The following is a 20,207-nucleotide window of genomic DNA, read 5'->3' as shown; positions in this document are numbered from 1 at the left end:
AGAAGTATGTGTCTTTCTCTATTTTAAGGAAAGAGAGAAGTACATATCTTTTTCTATTCTAAGGAAATAGAGAAGTACATGACTTTTTCTATTCTAAGGAAAGAGAGAAGTATGTGTCTTTTTCTATTCTAAGGAAAGTACATGTCTTTTTCTATTCTAAAGAAAGACATGGTGTTCCTTCTCTTCCTTTGACTAGGAAAAAATCTCTATAAATAAGGATTCTTCTAACTCTTGAAAGTGAAGTTTTATATACGATGATTGCTCGCTCAAGTATTGAGAGAGTTCGGAAGTGAACTTGGGATCAATGTAAAAGACCGCAGAACTGCCGTCCAATTTGTGGACTAGCTTGTGGATTCGCTTGAAGGTACCTGCTCACGCTTCAATAGGTAATCCTTGAATTAAATTTCAGGAAGTTTTATGTGCTCTAGCATGATTGTAAGTGTTCTAGCACAAACATATGTGTTGTCTATTATTCATGTAAGAAGTATGATTCTGGTATGCTTTTTTTTAGCACAAACATATGTGGAACCGTAAAATAGTTGCATTTAAAAAAAAAAAGAAGATAATTGATTTAACATACTTGATCAAGCTAGCGTTGCAATCTAAAACAATTAGAAATAATACTTTACTATTATCCGCACATCGCGCGGGCACATATACTATAGTTTTATATTAAAAGTTACAAATTTTACTAACTTATTTTAATATATATGGGTCAAGTGGTATAGGGTATTAAATAAAGTAAATTAAAGACTTGACCCATTAACCACCAACTAAATAAATTAATTATTTAATAAATATTCATCAATTAAATGACCGTAGTTATCGAATAGTTTACAATTACCAAATCGACTTCACCGACTGATTCAAATTTGACTGGAAAAACTATCAGGAGGAATAAAACGATAGTTTTTTAATGAAAATTTCCAAAAATGATCTTTCGGCTCATTACATAGAGAATACATACTTAAGAGAGTAATTTGAATTTCTTACAACCAAGCTCGTCTCATTGAAAAAAATAATATTGATAATATTCGAGTTCGAGTTGAACCAGTACCGTGAGTGATACTAATAATTGCACAATGAGTATATGATTGATATAGTTTAAGTTATATATACATTGCCAATAGTAGAAGAAATTTATTTTATTTTTTCTTATTTGATTGCACTAAATATGTAAAATATTTTAAAGAGAATAATAGAAAATATGAACTATTTCAAATACTTTTTTTTGGATTCATAAATCTTATATTTCATGTAGTTTATGATATTATTACACTCACCATATTTGTTTTTGGTTTAATTATTTTTCTAATGATTCAGATACTGCATCAATGTAAAAATGAAAAAAAAAAGTAATGAGAAGGTTTTCTTAAATATTGTGTATTGAAGAAGATAATATATTCTGAAGCAAGGGCATATATGCCATTTTAGAATTAAAAAGAAATAGGAGATAAATTGTTTTATTTGACCAAAAAGAATTTTGGAAAATAAAAAAAAATAAAATGAAAAGAAAGGGCTGCAACCTAGTAGCAAAAAAAAGAAAAGAAAAGAGAAGTCCTAACCCTATTTGGAGTCTTTGTTGAAGGAAGCTGCAACAACTATTTGTGAAGATCGAGAAGGAGAACGAAACTCGTGGGTTTGTCTTTCCATTCGAGTGAAGCTAAAGGTGTTGGAAAATATTTTAATAGGAGAAATAGAAGTGGAAGGTAACTTTCTGAACTTAACTTAAAGATTTATATTTAAATTTCATGACTATAGAATTGGAATTGTAAGTTTAAGAAAATAAGGGCTAAAGAGATAGATGAATCTATTAAATTCTTGAAATTCGAGTGGGTACATTCAGTGGCGGAGCTAGAATTTTATCAAAACTGTTTAAGATTTTTTTCTGATAAGTGAACTGAATGTTATTTGTTTAACCTAGGGATTCTACCATGAACGATCCCAACATTTGTCAATATCAAATACAAACAATCGGGTTTTTTTTTCTTTTTGATGCATTGATTTTATATGATAAAATATATGATTATTGTATGTAAAGTAAAATATTGATTGAACAAACATAGGCGTATCTAAGATTTTGAGATAATGGGTGCACTGTTATAAAAAGGTTGATCTATGATATAAATTTGATCAGTTCGACATTTAGGTTTTTACTATTGAAAATTGTTAAAATTTTAAAATTATAGGTCTAAAATTAATTCTTATATATATATATACACACACACACACCAATTACCACTTAGAGAAGTGTTATCTAATTTAGAAAGAAAAATACAACAAGATAAATATAAAATTCAAATTTCTTACCTCGTCGAGAGAGGTGCACCCAGTCATAATCGCATTATGTGATACTTTAAATGTGGGTTCACACATCTATAATTCAATATTTTTAAAAAAATATAACACTACTATATATGATCTCGAAAGGGGACCATGGGTTCATGTGAACCCGGTGACCCCCCTTAGATACGCCTCTGTGAACAAATGTGTCTACCTTTACGAAACATAAATCATACCATCATAGAATTCCTTTTTCTTAAAATTACTGATATAGCCCTTGCTAGTGGGAATGTAGTACTTGCATACTGTAACCGATATCCCTCAAGTAGGGATGTACTAATATGAATATTTGACTCCTTTTAAGGATTTCACTATTATTGGTTACTTCTTAAAGAAGAAGGTCACAATGATTAAATGATTCATTCTTAAAAATCACTCAATTATAAGATTGATATGAAAGTATTTTTAAGAGTTTACTATTAAATGTTTACATTGATTTTGCTTATATGAGACACATAACGATTGAATATGGTTATTGTTTCCTTTAAAAAGACATTTATTACATGATTCTAATTATCTAACTAGCATGTTTTCTGACTTGTCCCTCATTAAAAGGGCTGTGGTTAAGTGTTATTACTCAGTGAGCTAGCGTCTCACTCATTCCTAAATGTTTTTACAGAGAACTCAATTGATATTGACGAGGATTTCATTAACTAGAGAGTGTTAATTAGTATAATCTAGTGAGTCGGGTAACTTCGCGTAGCAAGATATTTATAGAATTGCTATGATTTCTTTTATTTCAAAAATCTTAGAATAGCTCCATTTGTCCTTTCCTTTATTAGAGTCATGATTATCCCTTCGTTTTGTAGTCATGGGACTTTCTTGAGCTTCTTTTTATTATTGGAGATGATTTGGTATTTTTGTGTTGGAGATTAAATTATCGGTGGGTATTATGTATGGTTTTAGAGTTGTTATTAGTTGTGTTGTTGATTTCTGAGACAAGAAAAATTAGGATAAGCTCAAAAATAAAGAAAACTCTGCCCGATTTTCTGTAGAATTTTGGTAAGACTTGTTTTGAGATTCTCTCCCTTAGCGCCGCTCATCATCCTAAATTGGGTAGTGCCAAAAAAGCATGTGAGATATTTTAAATCTCACACTATGATATAAAGCTAATAGTAAAATAGTTTCTTAAATTGATAGATATCTATAGTCGTGATTGTTCTCTATTTATTATAAGAAAATGTCTTTTTTTAATTGGTTTGCTATGGATGATTTTAGTATAAGTAGTTCTTCGGTCGTTGCACATGTATGCCTAGTAAGTTAATATACTATTTTATAGAATAATAGTAGTAATAAATGTCTAACATAATATCGTCCCTCAACCCATATATTTCAAAACCAACTACTTTTTCCGTCCTAATCTCTTTCATTTGGATTGTTATTTTGAAGAACTTATGTCTCATGAGGCATAAAATTTATTGTTAAAAAGAATATAAAGAATTCAAGAACAACTCATTCAAATGGCAAAACATGCTATTTTATGTATTTGCCTCATTAGTATCCAAAAGAAGATAAATAGTTTCAATATTCATATTATGTGAAATTTTTTATAGGTATTTGTTGCAATTGAATCTCTGGAAAAGTTGCATCATCATAAAAGTGCAAACATCTCATTTGTGTTCACAATAATTAAAAGACTATGGACTGTCAAAAATTCATCGTTGTCTCCGGCTTATTCATGAAATTTTTTAGCATGGTTGCATAAAGCGCTACTAATTTAACTTGGGTGGGTAAAATCAGCAAAATCTTATGGATTTGTCAAAATATCATTTAAATCATTGTTGCTTATTTCATTTAATTAATCATTGTCTATGTTACCGTACTTTTGGAGAATAACAATTTTTATTTGTCTAACTTGAAAAAAACATATTTACCAATATTAGAGGAGTAAGTTGTGATTGTCCAAGTTTCCAAAAGTATTATTGGGGAGAGACTAACTTTTCAACTTTTGAAAAACAAAACTGTCAAAATAAAAATTGGGAAATAATCTAAACGGAATGAAACAACATAGATAATAGGATTTTCTAACCTTGAGAAGATACGGAAGTTGAACAGCCGCAATGTGGTGCCTCAGAGAGAATGATTAAGAGAGTGATTGAATTTCTTATAACCAAGCTCATTCGTCGAAAGAACAACTAGTATTGATATTCTAGTAGAACTGTGAGTGATACCAATATTAGTATTAAATGTGAGTTTGATATTAAGGTAATGTGGTTGTCTTAATCTTGGGTAATGAGATTGTCTTAAATCATGTGTATTGAAGAAGAAAACCAAAATAGGAGTTAAAAAGATGGTGAAAGAAGTGGGTGAGATTTTTTAAATCTAACATAATGATTTAAAGATAACAATAAATTAGTTTCTTTATATCATTGTGTGAGATTTAGAAATCTAACCCGCTTCTTTCACCATATTTTTAACTCATATTTTGCTTATCTTCTTTAATACACAGGATTTAAGACAACCTCATTATATGAGATTTAAGACAACTTCATTACCCAAATATCAAACACACACCCCAGATGCTATTAGTTGTCACTCACAAATCTTCTCAAATATCAATATTATTTTTTTTCACTTAGTCCAAATTAATGACTCTAGTGTTGAGATACCTCTTATTCAGTCAGTTCCTATAGTAAAAGTGTTTTGAGAAGTTTTTCTAGATAATCCACCCAGAGTCCCTCCTAAGAGAGAGATAGACTTCGGTATAGATGTTCTTCCAGATACTTGTCCTATATCTATTCCACCATATAGAATTGCACCAACAGAGTTGAAAAAGCTTAAAGAGCAGTTAAAAGATCTCCTAGAGAAGGGCTTTATTCGACCAAGTGTCTCACCTTAGGGTGCTCCGGTCTTATTTGTGAGAAAGAAAAATGGTTCCCTTAGGATGTGTATAGATTACTGCCAATTGAACAAGGTTACCATCAAGAATAAGTATCCTCTTCCAATAATTGATGATCTTTTCGATCAGCTTTAGGGTGCTTCTTGTTTTTCCAAAATAGACCTCAGATCTGGCTACCATCAATTCAAAATAAGGGAATGTGATATTCCAAAGACATCATTCATGACCCGTTATGGTCATTATGAGTTTCTGGTCATGTCGTTCGGTTTGACTAATGCACTTGTAGCATTCATGGACCTTATGAATAGAGTTTTCAAACTTTATTTAGATATGTTTGTTATCGTCTTCATTGATGACATACTAATCTATTCAAGGAATGAAGATGATCATGCTAACCATCTCATAATAGTTCTTCAGATTTTGAAAGATAAGGAGTTGTATGCTAAGTTCTCTAAATGTGAGTTTTGGCTTGAGTCTGTGGTGTTCTTAGGCAACATAGTTTCCGGTGATGGAATTAGAGTTGATACCCAAAAGATAGAGGCGGTGCAGAGTTGGCCTAGACCCACATCTCCAACTGATATTAGGAGTTTCTTGGGTTTGGCTGGATATTATAGAAGATTCGTAGAGGGGTTCTCATCTATTTCGTCCCCTTTGACCAAGTTGAGTAAGAAAATAGTGAAGTTTCAATGGTCTGAGGCTTGTGAGAAAATCTTTCAGGAATTGAAAAAGAGGTTGACTACTTCCCCAGTTTTGACCTTACCAGAAGGTACTCAAGGTTTTGTGGTGTATTGTGATGCATCTAGAGTTGGTTTAGGTTGCATTTTAATGCAGAATGATAAAGTTATAGCTTATGCCTCAAGACAGTTGAAAATTCATGAGAAGAATTACCCAACCCATGACTTAGAGTTGCCTGCCGAAGTATTTGCTTTGAAGATATGACGTCATTATTTGTATGGTGTTCATGTTGATGTATTCACTGATCATAAGAGTCTACAATATGTGTTCACTCAGAAAGAGCTTAATATCAGACAAATGATGTGATTAGAATTACTCAATGATTATGACATGAGTGTTATTTATCACCCATATAAAACTAATGTTGTTGCTGATGCTTTAAGCATGTTGTCTATGGGTAGTACCGCCCATGTTGAGGAAGAAAACAGAGAGTTAGCGAAAGATGTGCATATACTTGAACGCTTAGGAGTCCGACTAATGGATTCCACATAAGGAGTAGTGGTGATGAATGAGGCTGAATCGTTATTAGTGTTAGAAGTAAAAGATAAGCAAAACCAAGATCCTATTTTGATTGAATTGAAGGCAAATGTTCAGAAGCAAAAAGTATTAGCATTTGAACAAAGGGGAGATGATGTATTGAGATATCAAGGTAGATTGTGTGTACCAATGGTGGATAGATTCCAAGAAAGGATCATGGAGGAAGCTCATAGCTCCAGATATTCCATTCATCCAGGTTCCATAAATATGTATCATGACTTGAGAGAGGTGTATTGGTGGAATAGTATGAAGAAGGGCATTGCAGAATTTGTTGCAAAGTGGCCAAATTGCCAACAAGTTAAAGTAGAGCACCAAAGGCTCGGTGGTTTGGCTCAGAATATTGAACTTCCAAAATGGAAGTCGGAGATGATTAATATGGACTTCATCATAGGTTTACCAAGGTCTCGCATGCAGCATGCTTTATTTGGGTGATTGTCGACAGAATGACAAAATCAGCCCATTTGTTGCCGATAAAGACTACCCATTCAACAAAAGATTATGCCAGGTTATATATTCAGGAGGTGGTAAGACTTCATGGAGTCCCTGTTTCGATTATATCAGATAGAGGTGCACAATTCACTGCACAGTTTTGGAAGTTATTCCAAAAAGGTTTGGGTTCAAAATTGAACTTACGTACTGCCTTTCATCCTCAGACAAATGGGAAAGCAGAGCACACTATTCAGACTTTAGAGGATATGTTGAGGGCTTGTGTGATTGATTTCAAAGGTAATTGGGATGATCACCTACCTCTTATTGAATTTGCTTACAACAATAGTTACCACTCTAGCATCCAAATGGCTCCTTATGAAGCTCTTTATGGGAGAAGATTCAGATCTCCTATTGGATGGTTTGAAGTTGGTGAAGCTGGATTGATAGGACCAGACTTAGTTCGTCAAGCTATTGAGAAGGTGAAAGTTCAAGAGAGGTTGAAAACGACGCAGAGTCCTCAGAAATCCTACACTGATGTTAGGAGAAGGGAGTTAGAGTTTGAAGTAGATGATTGATTGTATTTAAAAGTTTCACCCATGAAAGGTGTTATGAGATATGGAAAGAAGGGGAAGCTTAGTCCTCGTTACATTTGCCCTTACAGAATATCAAAAAGGGTAGGTAATGTAGCTTATGAGTTGGAGCTACCACAAAATTTAGTCGCAGTTCATCCGGTATTTCACATCTCCATGTAAAAGAAGTGCATGGGATCGTAGGAAAGATCTTGAAATAATCTTTCCAACGCCGTCGAGTTTGCATGATTCCGAGTTCGTATGAGTGAGATATGCCCATTTGAAGTTGGGCGAATAAGGAAAGTCTAATCCGGATTTTTGAAGGATAGTTTAGTCTTTTACTTATCCAATGAATTAAATCCGTTTTTAGTAAATTATTTGGAGTATAAACTGAGTTAGTTCAGTTTACACACTTAAGAAATACGCTAGGGCTTCAAGAGAAGAAAAATAGAGGAGAAAGGAGAAGAGAAACTCAAGATTCGTCAAGTTCTTGCACTTTTGGTTGTGGAATTCGCCAAGGATTCAATCCTACAAGGTATGTGAGACTTTCATAGCGTTGTTTTCGTTCACCCACGCGCCAAACATGTTTAGTTCAGTGAAATTCATTCGAAAAAGGTTGAAAGTTGATGTTCTTGATATGTATATCTTGAATTTATTTCCGTTCTTGAATTGGGCTGAATTGAGCAGTTTCTAAGATCTTTATGTTGAGTTTTAGAGTTGTTTTAAGTTAGGTTCTTGGGTACATATGTTGGGTATTTGAATCAAAAAAATAATTTGAGAAAATAGTCGAGATTAGGCGAATTGGGGCTGGCAAACGAAGAAGGAAAAAGTCGAGCAAGTTTTGGCACGCAAGTCCGCGTCGCGGACTTGCTCCCCCAATGAACAAAAATCAGCTCTGCGTCGCGGTTAGGACGCGGACTCCTCTGTCTCAAAATTAAATTTCGCGATCAAATATTTAAATGCAACTTCGTGTCGCGGACTTGTTCAAGACGGTGATTTCTTGATCTTTTCTCATGTTTAGCTATCTACAAACATTGCTAATCATCATGAGATCTTTCCTATCACAAATCACAATCCTTGAATCCATAACTCAATTCAAAGAAAGTTAAGAGTCAAGTCAAGTAAAGTTAAGAGTCAAGTCATGTGAATTTAAGAGTCAAGCTAAGAGAAGTTTACAAGTTTTCAAAAGTCTTTCACAAATGTTTTAACTTTGTTTTAAGACTTAAGTTTCGAGTTAAGCAAAGGGCAAAGAGTTGAGTTAATTTCTCAAGAAGCTATAAGGGAGCTAAGTATTCTCAAGAGTTTAAAATGTTTTCACATTTGAGCAAGAAAGGGAAATTCCAAGATATCTTTTAAACTAAGTTTTGAGTAATTATCTCAAACCGAAGAAAGAAGGTTGTTTTAAAAACATATGAGCTAAGTATATATTTGGGAGTAGTATTGAGCACAAATATGGGGATGCGAGTTCATATTAACTCAAGTCTCCATAAACCATGTAGCCATCATGGGTAGTAAAAGATCATAATTTTTAGATGACTCCTTAAGATGCTTTTAGCATATACTAGTGGATCCACTTAGTTAAGGCGTTCTATATGACGACAAAGTATATGACAGTTCTGGCAGCGTGGGCAAGACGCTGTATCACCACTTAGGCTCATAGTGGTGGTAGTCGGTTAGAGAATCTCCCATAGAAACTATATTACTTTATTATATAAGTAAAGTTGAGTTTGTTATTGTATTTTCTTTAATGAACTAAGTTGTTTTCCACTGTTTTACAAGTTTTACATATATTGCAGGTGTTTTATTGCTTTATATTAAGTTAAGTTATTCATGAGTTGAGAAGAGCCAAGGTAAATGTTCCTTTCAGATTATTTTCAAGCTTAAGTTGTGTTTAGCATTCCAACTCACTTACTCATACATTCAATGTACTGATGCCTGTTGGCCTGCATCGTCTTATGATGCAGATGCAGGTAACCAGGATCATCACGCAGCGCCTTGTTGATCCAGTTGAGCACTCAGAGTCTGTTGGTGAGCCTCCTTGCATTCCGGAGGACTCCGTTTATTTTCTCTTTCAGTATTTCATTGTTAGGATGATTGGGGGCCTTGACCCGACATCCCTTTTTGTTTTAGAGGCTTTATAGACAGTCAGACAGTTAGTAGTTCAATTGTCTTTACATTATCATTTCATATGTTAAGACTTGAGTTGCCATATTGGCCAAGTTGAATGTTGACTTTTAAACATTCTAAGTTATTTTATTATTCAAGTTGAGTATAGTGAAATTGATCATTTTAAATATGCATAGAGTCGTTCGCTGAGTAAGTAAGCCAGACCAAGGGTTCGCTTGGGGCCATCAATGGTTCTCGAGTACCGGCCACGCCCAGGATATAGGCTCGGGGCGTGACATATGGTATCTGGATCCCCCAACCCCAATCCTGCATAACTTTTGGGAGGAGAACCTAGTAGAAGATGCACTAACCAAGGAGGGGCTAAAATGAAGGAAGACAACTTTTGTTGATATTTGAAAGTTCAGCCATTGTTTTTTTTCAAAGTTAGTGAAAGCAGACAAAGTGAGAACTCCTTTTGTTCGGCTTATGAATTCAATGCCTACTAGAAAATATTGTAATAGTGTCACTTTTAGTCTGCCGNCCCCCCCCCCCCCCCCCAACTTTATGCCTCACTGTCACTATTATGTAATGAAGCATATTATGTATTAATATAATGTAATGAAAAAAAAGTTTTTGTGGATAGTCTTTATTTCTAAAACAATGATATTCTCTATTTATTATTGAAAAAAAAAAGTTTTTGTGGATAGTCTTAGTATAACTAGTTTCTCGATACGTGTGTTGCATGTGTATTTTACGATTTTATTGAATAATATTAGTGGTAAATATCTAATAGTAACTCAGTAAAAGCAAAGTGATCTAAAAATTCATTTATTTGAAAGAGAATAAATATGTCAACTTCAAATGTTGTCATTCAAAAACCAACAGTCTTAAATCTCTTTTATTTGTTTTGTTCTTCCGAAAACTTATGTCCCACGAGGCATAAATTCAATTGTTGAAGGGAAAAAACTCAAAGATCAGTCAATTCAAAGGGAAGAAGTTCAATTTTATGCAATTCCTTCATCAGTATCCAAAAGAAGAAAGTTAATGTCAATATCAAAATATTCTTATGTGATACTCCATCCGTCCACTTTTAATTGTCACAATTTCTTTTTTTAGAGTCAAACTATAAGAACTTTGACCAATATTTTATCAAGTATTTTTCATCATATTGATATGCAAAAAATTACAATTTATTGTATTTTTCATATAGTTTTTGAAATATCTATTTTTTTAAAAATATCGAATTAATGTAATGTAATTTAACTTTAAAAACTAGTCAAATTGACTTTCAAAAAGCGCAACATGAAAAATAAAAATGGACGGAGGGAGTAAGTTTATTGGTATTTGCCATCATTGAATTCCCAAAAAAGTTACATCATCATTCCTAAGTGTAGACACCTCATTTGTGTTCGCAATAAATTAAAGACAATGGACTAAGAAAAGTTCATTATTGTCACCGACTTAGTCATTTTCATTCTACTAATTTTGAGGACATCTTTTGCCATGGTTGTATATAGCGCTACTACTTAAACTTCTAAAGAAGATTAATAGGAGTATGTCAACTTCAAACATTGTCCCTCGACACGTATTTTCCAAAATTAACAACTTTCTTTTATTGTCACACTCCGAGCTACCCCTGAGACGCGGACACGGGACCTAGGACCACAAGTGATCCCAAGCTAACCCTGCTGGCATGATCATGAGCATACTAAAGATAATAAACTGATGCGGAAGCTAATTCATAAATAAATCTGAAAAGATGGGGAATACCCATATACTATAACTGAATATATCAAATCTGAGAGTTTAATACAAAAGAAATATCAAACTCAAAATACTAAGCTGAATCTAACTATGTCTGAAATAAGCCTCTAAACTGACTAGAAATGTTGGGACATGCCCCAACTAGATCTAGCAAAACTGAAACTAAAGACTAAAAGCGATAAAGATAAACATGTCACTAGTCCTCGAAGAATGAGGACTCACCACTGATGCTGCTGAACTGAAGATCGGGAACCGATCTAAGCGTGATCTGGATGCTGAGAACCTGAACCTACATCACGAGAAGATGTAGCGCACGTATGCGTCAGTACTTGAAAGGTACTGAGCATGCAGGATAGAGTAAAGCTGAAATAACATATAACTGAACAAAGCAATAAAGCAATGAAATAATCTGAACATGATATAGATACTGAAAATACTGAATACTGAGCTAACTGATGCAATGACCAAATTTATAACATGCTGAGACTGAATACTGACTGTACTGAAATATGGTCAATGCAATAGAGTCTGACTGAACTGTGGGAGCTACTAATAACCGACATAAAACCACATGAGCTAAATGTGGAGTCCGATGTATACGCCCCATCGAGAGGACCCAATATACCCTGCCAGAGGTATAGAGGCATGCTGGCGTGATCACTAAACTGATGTTGCCCACAGAGGGGACTTACACCTACGTGGCTCGTAGTTCTGGGACTATATGGGTACGCTGAAACCCTAGTCCAACTCGGTATTATGCTACTCCCAATGAATTAAGTGGTTAACTGGTTATGACTGAATTTCTGTAAATACTGGATAGCTCGAAACTGAACATGCAAACTGAGAATGCAACAATTAATCTGATAATGATGCATTCATAAACTGAGGCATGTAAAACTGAATACTGAAATATCTGACCTAGCATGTGTAATTCAAGAACTAAAGAAATACATAGCTAGGGTTCTGAAATTCATGCGATAAACTGAGCAATAACATGATAATCTGATTTGGAACATTTAAATAACTAATTCATGATGATCTGTTCAAATTCTAGAAACCCTAGGTCTGTTCATAATCATGGAATCAAGAATCTGACTGAATTCTAGGGACCTAATGGGCGAAAGGAATCCACTAGTGAAATCCCACATACCTGGTGACGAATTCCACGGAGAAATCTTTTTATTTCGGGGCTGGAACTGAAGAAAACTTGTTGCGTTATTGAACTAGGGTTCTTGACCTTTTTCTCCTCTCTTGATTCTAATTTTCTAAGTTTTGATTAATGATTTTGACTAAGGTAAGTTCTAATTATGTTTCTAGGTTTGAACTGACTAAAACCTCATGATTTAGGGTCAAAATGACGTATCTTAGGGGTTAAACGAAATAGGAAAAGACCAAAGGACTCTTGACTTAATTGCTGTCGGAGTGACTGACGGATTGGACCTACGGTCCGTCAATCAATCGACGGTCCATCGATTGGGTCCGTAGGTCGAGTCTGCCCAACAGGGCTTCACTAAAATGAGCATAACGTTTTACTTGGAGGTCGTAATTTAGCAAACTCAGTGGCATTGGAAAGATAATTCAATTATCTATCATATCATTGGTCATGGGACACCTAATTCATTTTGTGCTAAGAGTTATGACCATCTGAAGTTGACCCATCAATAATTATCAGCTAACTGGCTGCTAACCCTCATCTATGGTCAGACCTACGGACTGTGGATCGAACGACGGTTCGTGCTAGTCGACCGTAGTTCGTGTCAGAGGATGGGTAAATGAGGTCTTGATCCATGGACACAAACCACGGACTGTGGTCTGATATACGGACCGTGGGTCTGTCTGTGAGTCGAGACTTAGCTGATTTTTCTGAGCTTGGATGGGGAGGGGTTGTAGTAGTGAACCACGGACCACCAACACGGGCCATGGTCTGACCTACGGTCCGTGGATTGCAACCGTGGGTTGCACCTGTAACTTCTCAAAATCTGCATTTTTGGTCTGTTTCGGATACGGGGTGTTACATTTATTATCTCTAGGGCCGGCTCAACGTAATTGTAGGACTAAAGCGAAATTTCAATTCGCGGCCTAAAATATAAATAAACTTCGTATACGTATTTATTCAATTTTTTTTTTACTTACACCATTTAGATGAAAATTATTATTATTTAATATTGTTTTTTCAGTTACTAGTTTTAGGTAAGATTTTATCAACTCAATATTGAAAAACATCCTTTAAGTGAGGCAATTGTTATATGTATTGGTAACATAATGCTATAAGTAATAAGATAAATATTAAATAAAGATAAGAGTTAGAACTGTAGAACTTGACTCATTGATGACTTGATATACCTCATTTTAATATGCTTGTAGTAATGCTTGAAACTAAAATTTAAAAAGAAACAGAAAAGAATTTGTAATTCACTTTGTTCAACACTTTTAACTATTAATTCTTATTTTTAACAAAGTATAAAAGATGTTAAAGTGGATAAAATAATTTTTTTTTTAAAATTATACTTTTTATCATAAATAATCATTTTTTTAATAAAAAATTTAACACAATTTATTCTTGACAAAATTTGGGGGACCTCGAAATTTGGGGGCCTAAGGTAAAGGCCTTATTTTCCAAAGCATAGAGTCGGCCCTGATTATCTCTTTCCTTTGTATTGTTCTTTTAACGCATGTGTTGATGTTGTTGCATGAAGCTAGCATATTTCTAGAAATATCAGAACACAAAATAACATAATTGACCTAACACACAAAACTCGTGATGCAGCGAGTCCATCGGTCTCGTCCCGTAAAGAAGGCACCTATTTGTATTCAACTCTTACTTTTCAAAATAAAAAATAATACTTTTTAGAGGAACTTTCGCAAATAACCACTATAGTAAACTTAATTATGCTCCATAGCTATAGTTTGCATATCTGCGGGTTGTAGTTACAGTTTGAGTTGTCTCATTTGTATAATTCGTGGATTTGTATAATCTGCAAGTAATGTGAATTCCTTACAACCAAGCTCGTGCCATTGAAAAAAATATATTGATGAATTAATGATGATATTTGAGTTGAATCAATACTATGACTGATACTAATAATTGCATCAGGGGTATGTGATTGATAGAGCTTAAGTTATATATATGCTGTCAATAGTAGAAGGCATTTATTTTTACTTTTTCTTAATTGGTTGCACTAAATATGTAAAATATTTTAAAGAGAATAATAGAAAATATGAATTATTTCAAACACTTCTTTTTGGATTCATAAAGCTTATATTTCATGTAGTTTATGATATTATTACACTCACCTTCGTTATTTTATTTTAATTACTTTTATAATAATTTAGATATTGCATCAATCTAAAAATGAGAAAAAAGAAGTAATGAGATCGGATAATAAGGTTATCTTAAATATTGTGTATTGAAGAAGATAAGAATGAAATGAGTGAAAGAAAGGTCAAAGAATATAATATCATATTATGAAGCAAGGACATATATGCCATTTTAGTATTAAAAAAAAATAGGAGATAAATTGTTTTATTTGACCGAGAAGATTTTTTGAAAATAAAAATAAATAAAATGAAAAGAAAAGGCTGCAACCTAGCAACAAACAAAAAAAAAGAGGGAAAAGTCCTAACCCTATTTAGAATCTTTGTTGAAGGAAGCTGCTGCAGCTATTTGTGAAAAGCGAGAAGGAGAACGAAAATCGTGGATCTGCCATTCATTCGAGTGAAGCTAAACGTGTTGGAAGATATTTTAATAGGAGAAATAGAAGTGGAAGGTAACTTTTCTGAATTTAACTTAAAAGATTTATATTTGTAAATTTGAGGACTATAGAATTGGAATTGTAAGTTTAAGAAAATAAGGGTTAAAGAGATAGATAAATCTATTAAATTCTTGAAATTCGAGTGGGTAGATTCAGTGGCGGAGCCAGAAATTTTATCGAGGTTGTTCAAGATTATTTTTTTTATAAGTGAATTGAATGTTATTTGTTTAACCTAGCGATTCTACCATGAACGATCCCAACATTTATCAATATCAAATGCAAACAATCGAGCTTTTTTTCTTTGATGCATTGATTTTATATGATAAAAATATATGATTATTGTATATAAAGTAAAATATTGATTGAAGAATTCTTTTTTTCTTAAAAAGATGAAGATGATAAAACGCATGTATCGACTTTAGCTTTGAATTTAAAGTTGTTAACATAAATAAACACAAAGTTTTAATGTAAACTATTGGGACAAGTCGTTTACTTGATATGATACCAAACTAGTTATTTGAGATGAACTCGCTTTTATAAGACATGTTTCTTGATACTTGAGATATGATTACCATAATGAAAAAGTTTTGTTACTTACTTAAGAATAAGTATTTTGTTATATATTTTTGGTTAAAATTTAATATACTATGATTTGGTAAGAACTTATATGTCTTATACAATTTTGGAAGGCTAAGGCTTTTACTGGTGATAAAGAAAAGTATAAATGGGAGTAAACCTTGATGGATCCCGTAACTAACGAAAGGTTCGTTAGACCTGGTGCACCTTGTATTCACAAATTACTGATATAGCCCTTGCTAGTGGAAAGGTAGAACTTGCATACCATAACTGATATCACTCGAGTAGAGATGTACTGATATGAATATTTGACTCCTTTAGAGGATTTTACTATTATTGGTTACTTCTTAAAGAAGGTCACACTGATTAAATGATTCATTCGTGAAAACCTCTCAAATATAAGATTGATATGAAAGTATTTTTAAGAGTTTACTATTAATTCTTTACATTGATTTTGCTTATATGAGACACATAAGATTGAACATGGTTATTGTTTCCTTATAAAAACATTTATTACATGATTCTGATTATCTAACTAACATGTTTTCTGACTTGTCCCCCATGAAAAAAGTTGTGATTGAGTGTTATTACTCACTGAGCTAGCGTTTCACTCCTCCCTAAATGTTTTTACAGAGAACTTAGGTGATATTGACAAGCATTTCATTAACTATAGTGAGCCCCGCATAACTTCGCGTAGCAAGAGATTTATAGAATTATTATGATTTCTTTTATTTCAAAACTCTTAGAATCACTTCATTTTCCTTTCCTTTATTGGAGTCATGACTATTTCTTTGTTTTAGTCATGGGACTTTCTTGAACTTCTTTATATTATTGGAGATGAATTGGTATTTTTGTGTGGCGATTAAATTATTCATGGATATAATGTCTAGTTTTAGAGTTGTTATTTGTTGTGTTGTTGATTTCTGAGACAAGAAAAATTAGAGTAAGCCTAAAAATAAAGGAAACTTTGCCCGATTTTCTGTAGAATTCTGGTAAGACTTGCTTTGAGTGCTCTCCCTTAGTGCTCCTCATCGTCCTAAATTGAGTCGTGACAAAAAAGCATGTGAGATATTTTAAATAACACAACGATATAAAGCTAAAAGTAAAATAGTTTCTTAAATTGATAGATATCTACAGTCTAGATTGTTCTCTATTTACTATAGGAAAATGTCCTTTTTTAATTGGTTTGCTATGGATGGTTTTAGTATAAGTAGTTACTCGGTCGTTGCACGTGTATGCCTAGTAAGTTAATATACTATTTTATAGAATAATGTTAGTAATAAATGTCTAATAGTCTCCTAGCAAAAGATAGATGATCTAAAATTTTATTTAATTGGAAGAGGATAAATATATCAACTTAAAATATCGTCCCTCAACCCATATATTTCAAAATCAGCTACTTTTTTCCGCCCTAATCTCTTTCATTTGAATTGTTGTTATGAAGAACTTATGTCTCATGAGGCATAAAAATTATTGTTAAAAAGGATAAAAGAATTCAAGAAAAACTCATTCAAATGGAAAAACGTGCAATTTTATGCAATTGCCTCATTAGTATCCAAAAGAAGATAAATAGTTTCACTATTCAAATATTCTTATGTGAATTTTTTTTATAGGTACTTGCTGTCATTGAATTTCTGAAAAAGTTGCATCATCATACAAAAGTGTAGATACTTCGTTTGTGTCCACAATAATTAAAAGATTATGGACCGTCACAAATTCATCGTTGTCACTAGCTTATTCATGAACTTCCTCGTGATTTCAAGGAAATTTGACAACATGGTTGCATAAAGCGCTATTGCTTTAACTTTGGTGAGTAAAATTAGCACAATCTTATGGATATGTTAGTATCATTTAAATCATTCTTGCTTATTTCATTTAATGAATCATTGCCTATGTCATTGTACTTTTGGAGAGTAACAATTTTTATTTGTCTAACTTGAAAAAAAATATTTACAAATATTAGAGGAGTAATTTGTGATTGGCCAAGGTTCCAAAAGTATTATCGGGGAGAGACTGACTTTTTAAATTTTGAAAAACTAAACTATCAAAATAGAAAAGGGAAAATAATCTAAACGGAATGAAACACCATAGATAATAGGATTTTCTTACCTTGAGAAAACAGGGAAGTTGAAAATCCGCCAATGTGGTGCCTCTCAGAGAATGATCAAGAGAGTGATTTGAATTCTTTATTATCAAGCTCGTTCCGTCGAATGAACAACTAGTATTGATATTCTTGCAGAACTGGGAGTGATACTAATATTAGTATCAAATTTGAGTTTGATATTGAGGTAATGTGGTTGTCTTAAATCTTGGGTAATGAGATTGTCTTAAATCTTGTGTATTGAAGAAGATAACGAAAATAGGAGTTAAAAGGATGGTGAAAGAAGTGAGTGAGATTTTTTAAATCTTACACAATGATATAAAGATAACAACAAAATAGTTTCTTTATATCATTGTGTGAGATTTAAAAATCTCACCCGCTTCTTTCACCATATTTTAACTCATATTTTGCTTATTTTCTTTAATACACATGATTTACGACAACCTCATTAACTGAGATTTAAGAGACCTTAATTATCCGAATATCAAACACACACCCTTGATGCTACTAGTAATCGCTCACAAATCTTCTCCGATATCAGTATTTTTTTTTTTATATTGTGGTATGAGCTTGGTTATAAGGAGTTCATATCACTTCCTTAGCCATTTTTCGGGTGGCACCAGCATTATGACGTGTCAACTTTCCTATTTTCTCAAAATCCAAAAATTCTTTTATCGGTTATGTTTTATTCCTTTTTTATTATCATAATTTTGTTTTTCAATAGCTAAAAGCGATTACCTCTTCCCATCAACACTTTTAGAACCTTGGTCAAACACAAATTACTCCTCTAATATTAACATATGTGTTTTTTCAATTTGATTAGATAAACAAAAATTGTACCCTCCAAAAGTACAATGAAATAGGCAACAATTATTTTAATGATATAGGAACCAATTATTTAAATGATACTAACAGATACAAAACAATTTACCGATTTTTCCCGCCAAATTTGAAGTAGTAGCTCTTTATGCAATCATGCCAAAAGCTTTTCTTGAAAACACGAGGAAGTTTATGAATAAGCCCGGTGACAACAAAGAACTTGTGGCCGCTCATAGTCTTTAATTTATTGTGAACACAAATGAGGGGTCTGCTCTTTTATATGATGACACAACTTTTTGGGGAATAGACCAGTTAAAAATACTGATAAATATTTTCACATATAAATATTTGGATATTGACACTATTTGTCTTCTTTCTTATACTAATGAACCAATTATATAAAATTGCATGTTTTGTCATTAGAATTTACTAGTCGTTGATTTTTTGCTCTTTAACAATTAAATATATGCCTCGTGAGACATAATGTAACACCTCCGACTTCGATTAGTTTTTAGTTTTGGATCAACTTCAAACAGCCACATCTTTTAGCACAGAAAGAGTTAGGTGGCCTATGAGGTATCAAATTGAAGGTCTTTGAGCCCTCTTTTCAACGCCTCCAAGTTTGCTAAATTCTGAGCTTTGAGTGAAAAGTTTTGGTTGTTTGAGTGAAGCCTCTCTAGCTAAGGCTTTTCATCCGTTTAAGGGAAGGGGTATTTTGATCTTTTCCTTACCCCACTAAGCCTAAAACTTTTTTCACACCCAATTTAAGGGTCTAATCAGACTCTAAGATATTTTATACATTCCATAAGAGTGTAGGGATTTGAGAGAAAGTTCAAGAGAAGAAAGAGAATGGTTTCAAGCGTTCTTTGAAGAATATATGATATCGCCAAGAACATGTATTCTTTTGAGAAATGTAAGCTTCTCATAGTGTTGGGTTTGTTCGCCTTCACTCCAATCATGTAATTTCATTCACGAATTCGTCCATGAGATTATTTATATAGAGATTCTTGAGAAGTTATTGAGTTTTAACCATATTCATTAACAATGGAGATTTTTGAGTTCTTGAGGTAAAGGTGTTGCGAATGAGTGTTGTTTCTTTGTGTATTTTGTTTGGTATTTCATCGAAATTGTGTTGGGTTTTTGAATCAAAGAGAGTTGGGAAGAAATCATTTGATTTTAGATGAGTTAGAACTTGAATTTGAGCAATAAAATTTGTTGGGTTTCCGGGCAGGGGCATGGGTGCCGCGCCACTCAGTACGCCTCAAACACTGCTAGTAGTTTGGGGGCTGGCGCCTTACGCCACTTAGTGTGCCAGGGTCGTTAGGTCCCTTACCCTTTTGTCCTTCTTTCCTTATGTTCTCTTCCTAATATCCGCTCTTAAAATCTTCATTAATCCTTGAGAGATCATGCATATCCTAAAAGTCGCGTAATTCCTTAAAGTTGTTTGTAAATGTAAAAAATATGCTTGCAAAAAATGGTGAGATTGTACGTCACGCTTCCCCAACTCACTATGGAATTCCTTATAAAGTTTTTTCACAAAAAAATTTTGCGTTCTCTGAGGCGCCAGATCCATGGGCTAATAGACAGAGAACAAGGAAAGTCGCGTAATTCCTAAAAGTTGGCTTGTAAATGTGAAA

This window comes from Solanum stenotomum, chromosome 10, assembly GCF_019186545.1.
Source record: "Solanum stenotomum isolate F172 chromosome 10, ASM1918654v1, whole genome shotgun sequence".
Classification (NCBI taxonomy): Eukaryota; Viridiplantae; Streptophyta; class Magnoliopsida; order Solanales; family Solanaceae; genus Solanum; species Solanum stenotomum.
Note: the sequence above shows the minus strand (reverse complement) of the source record.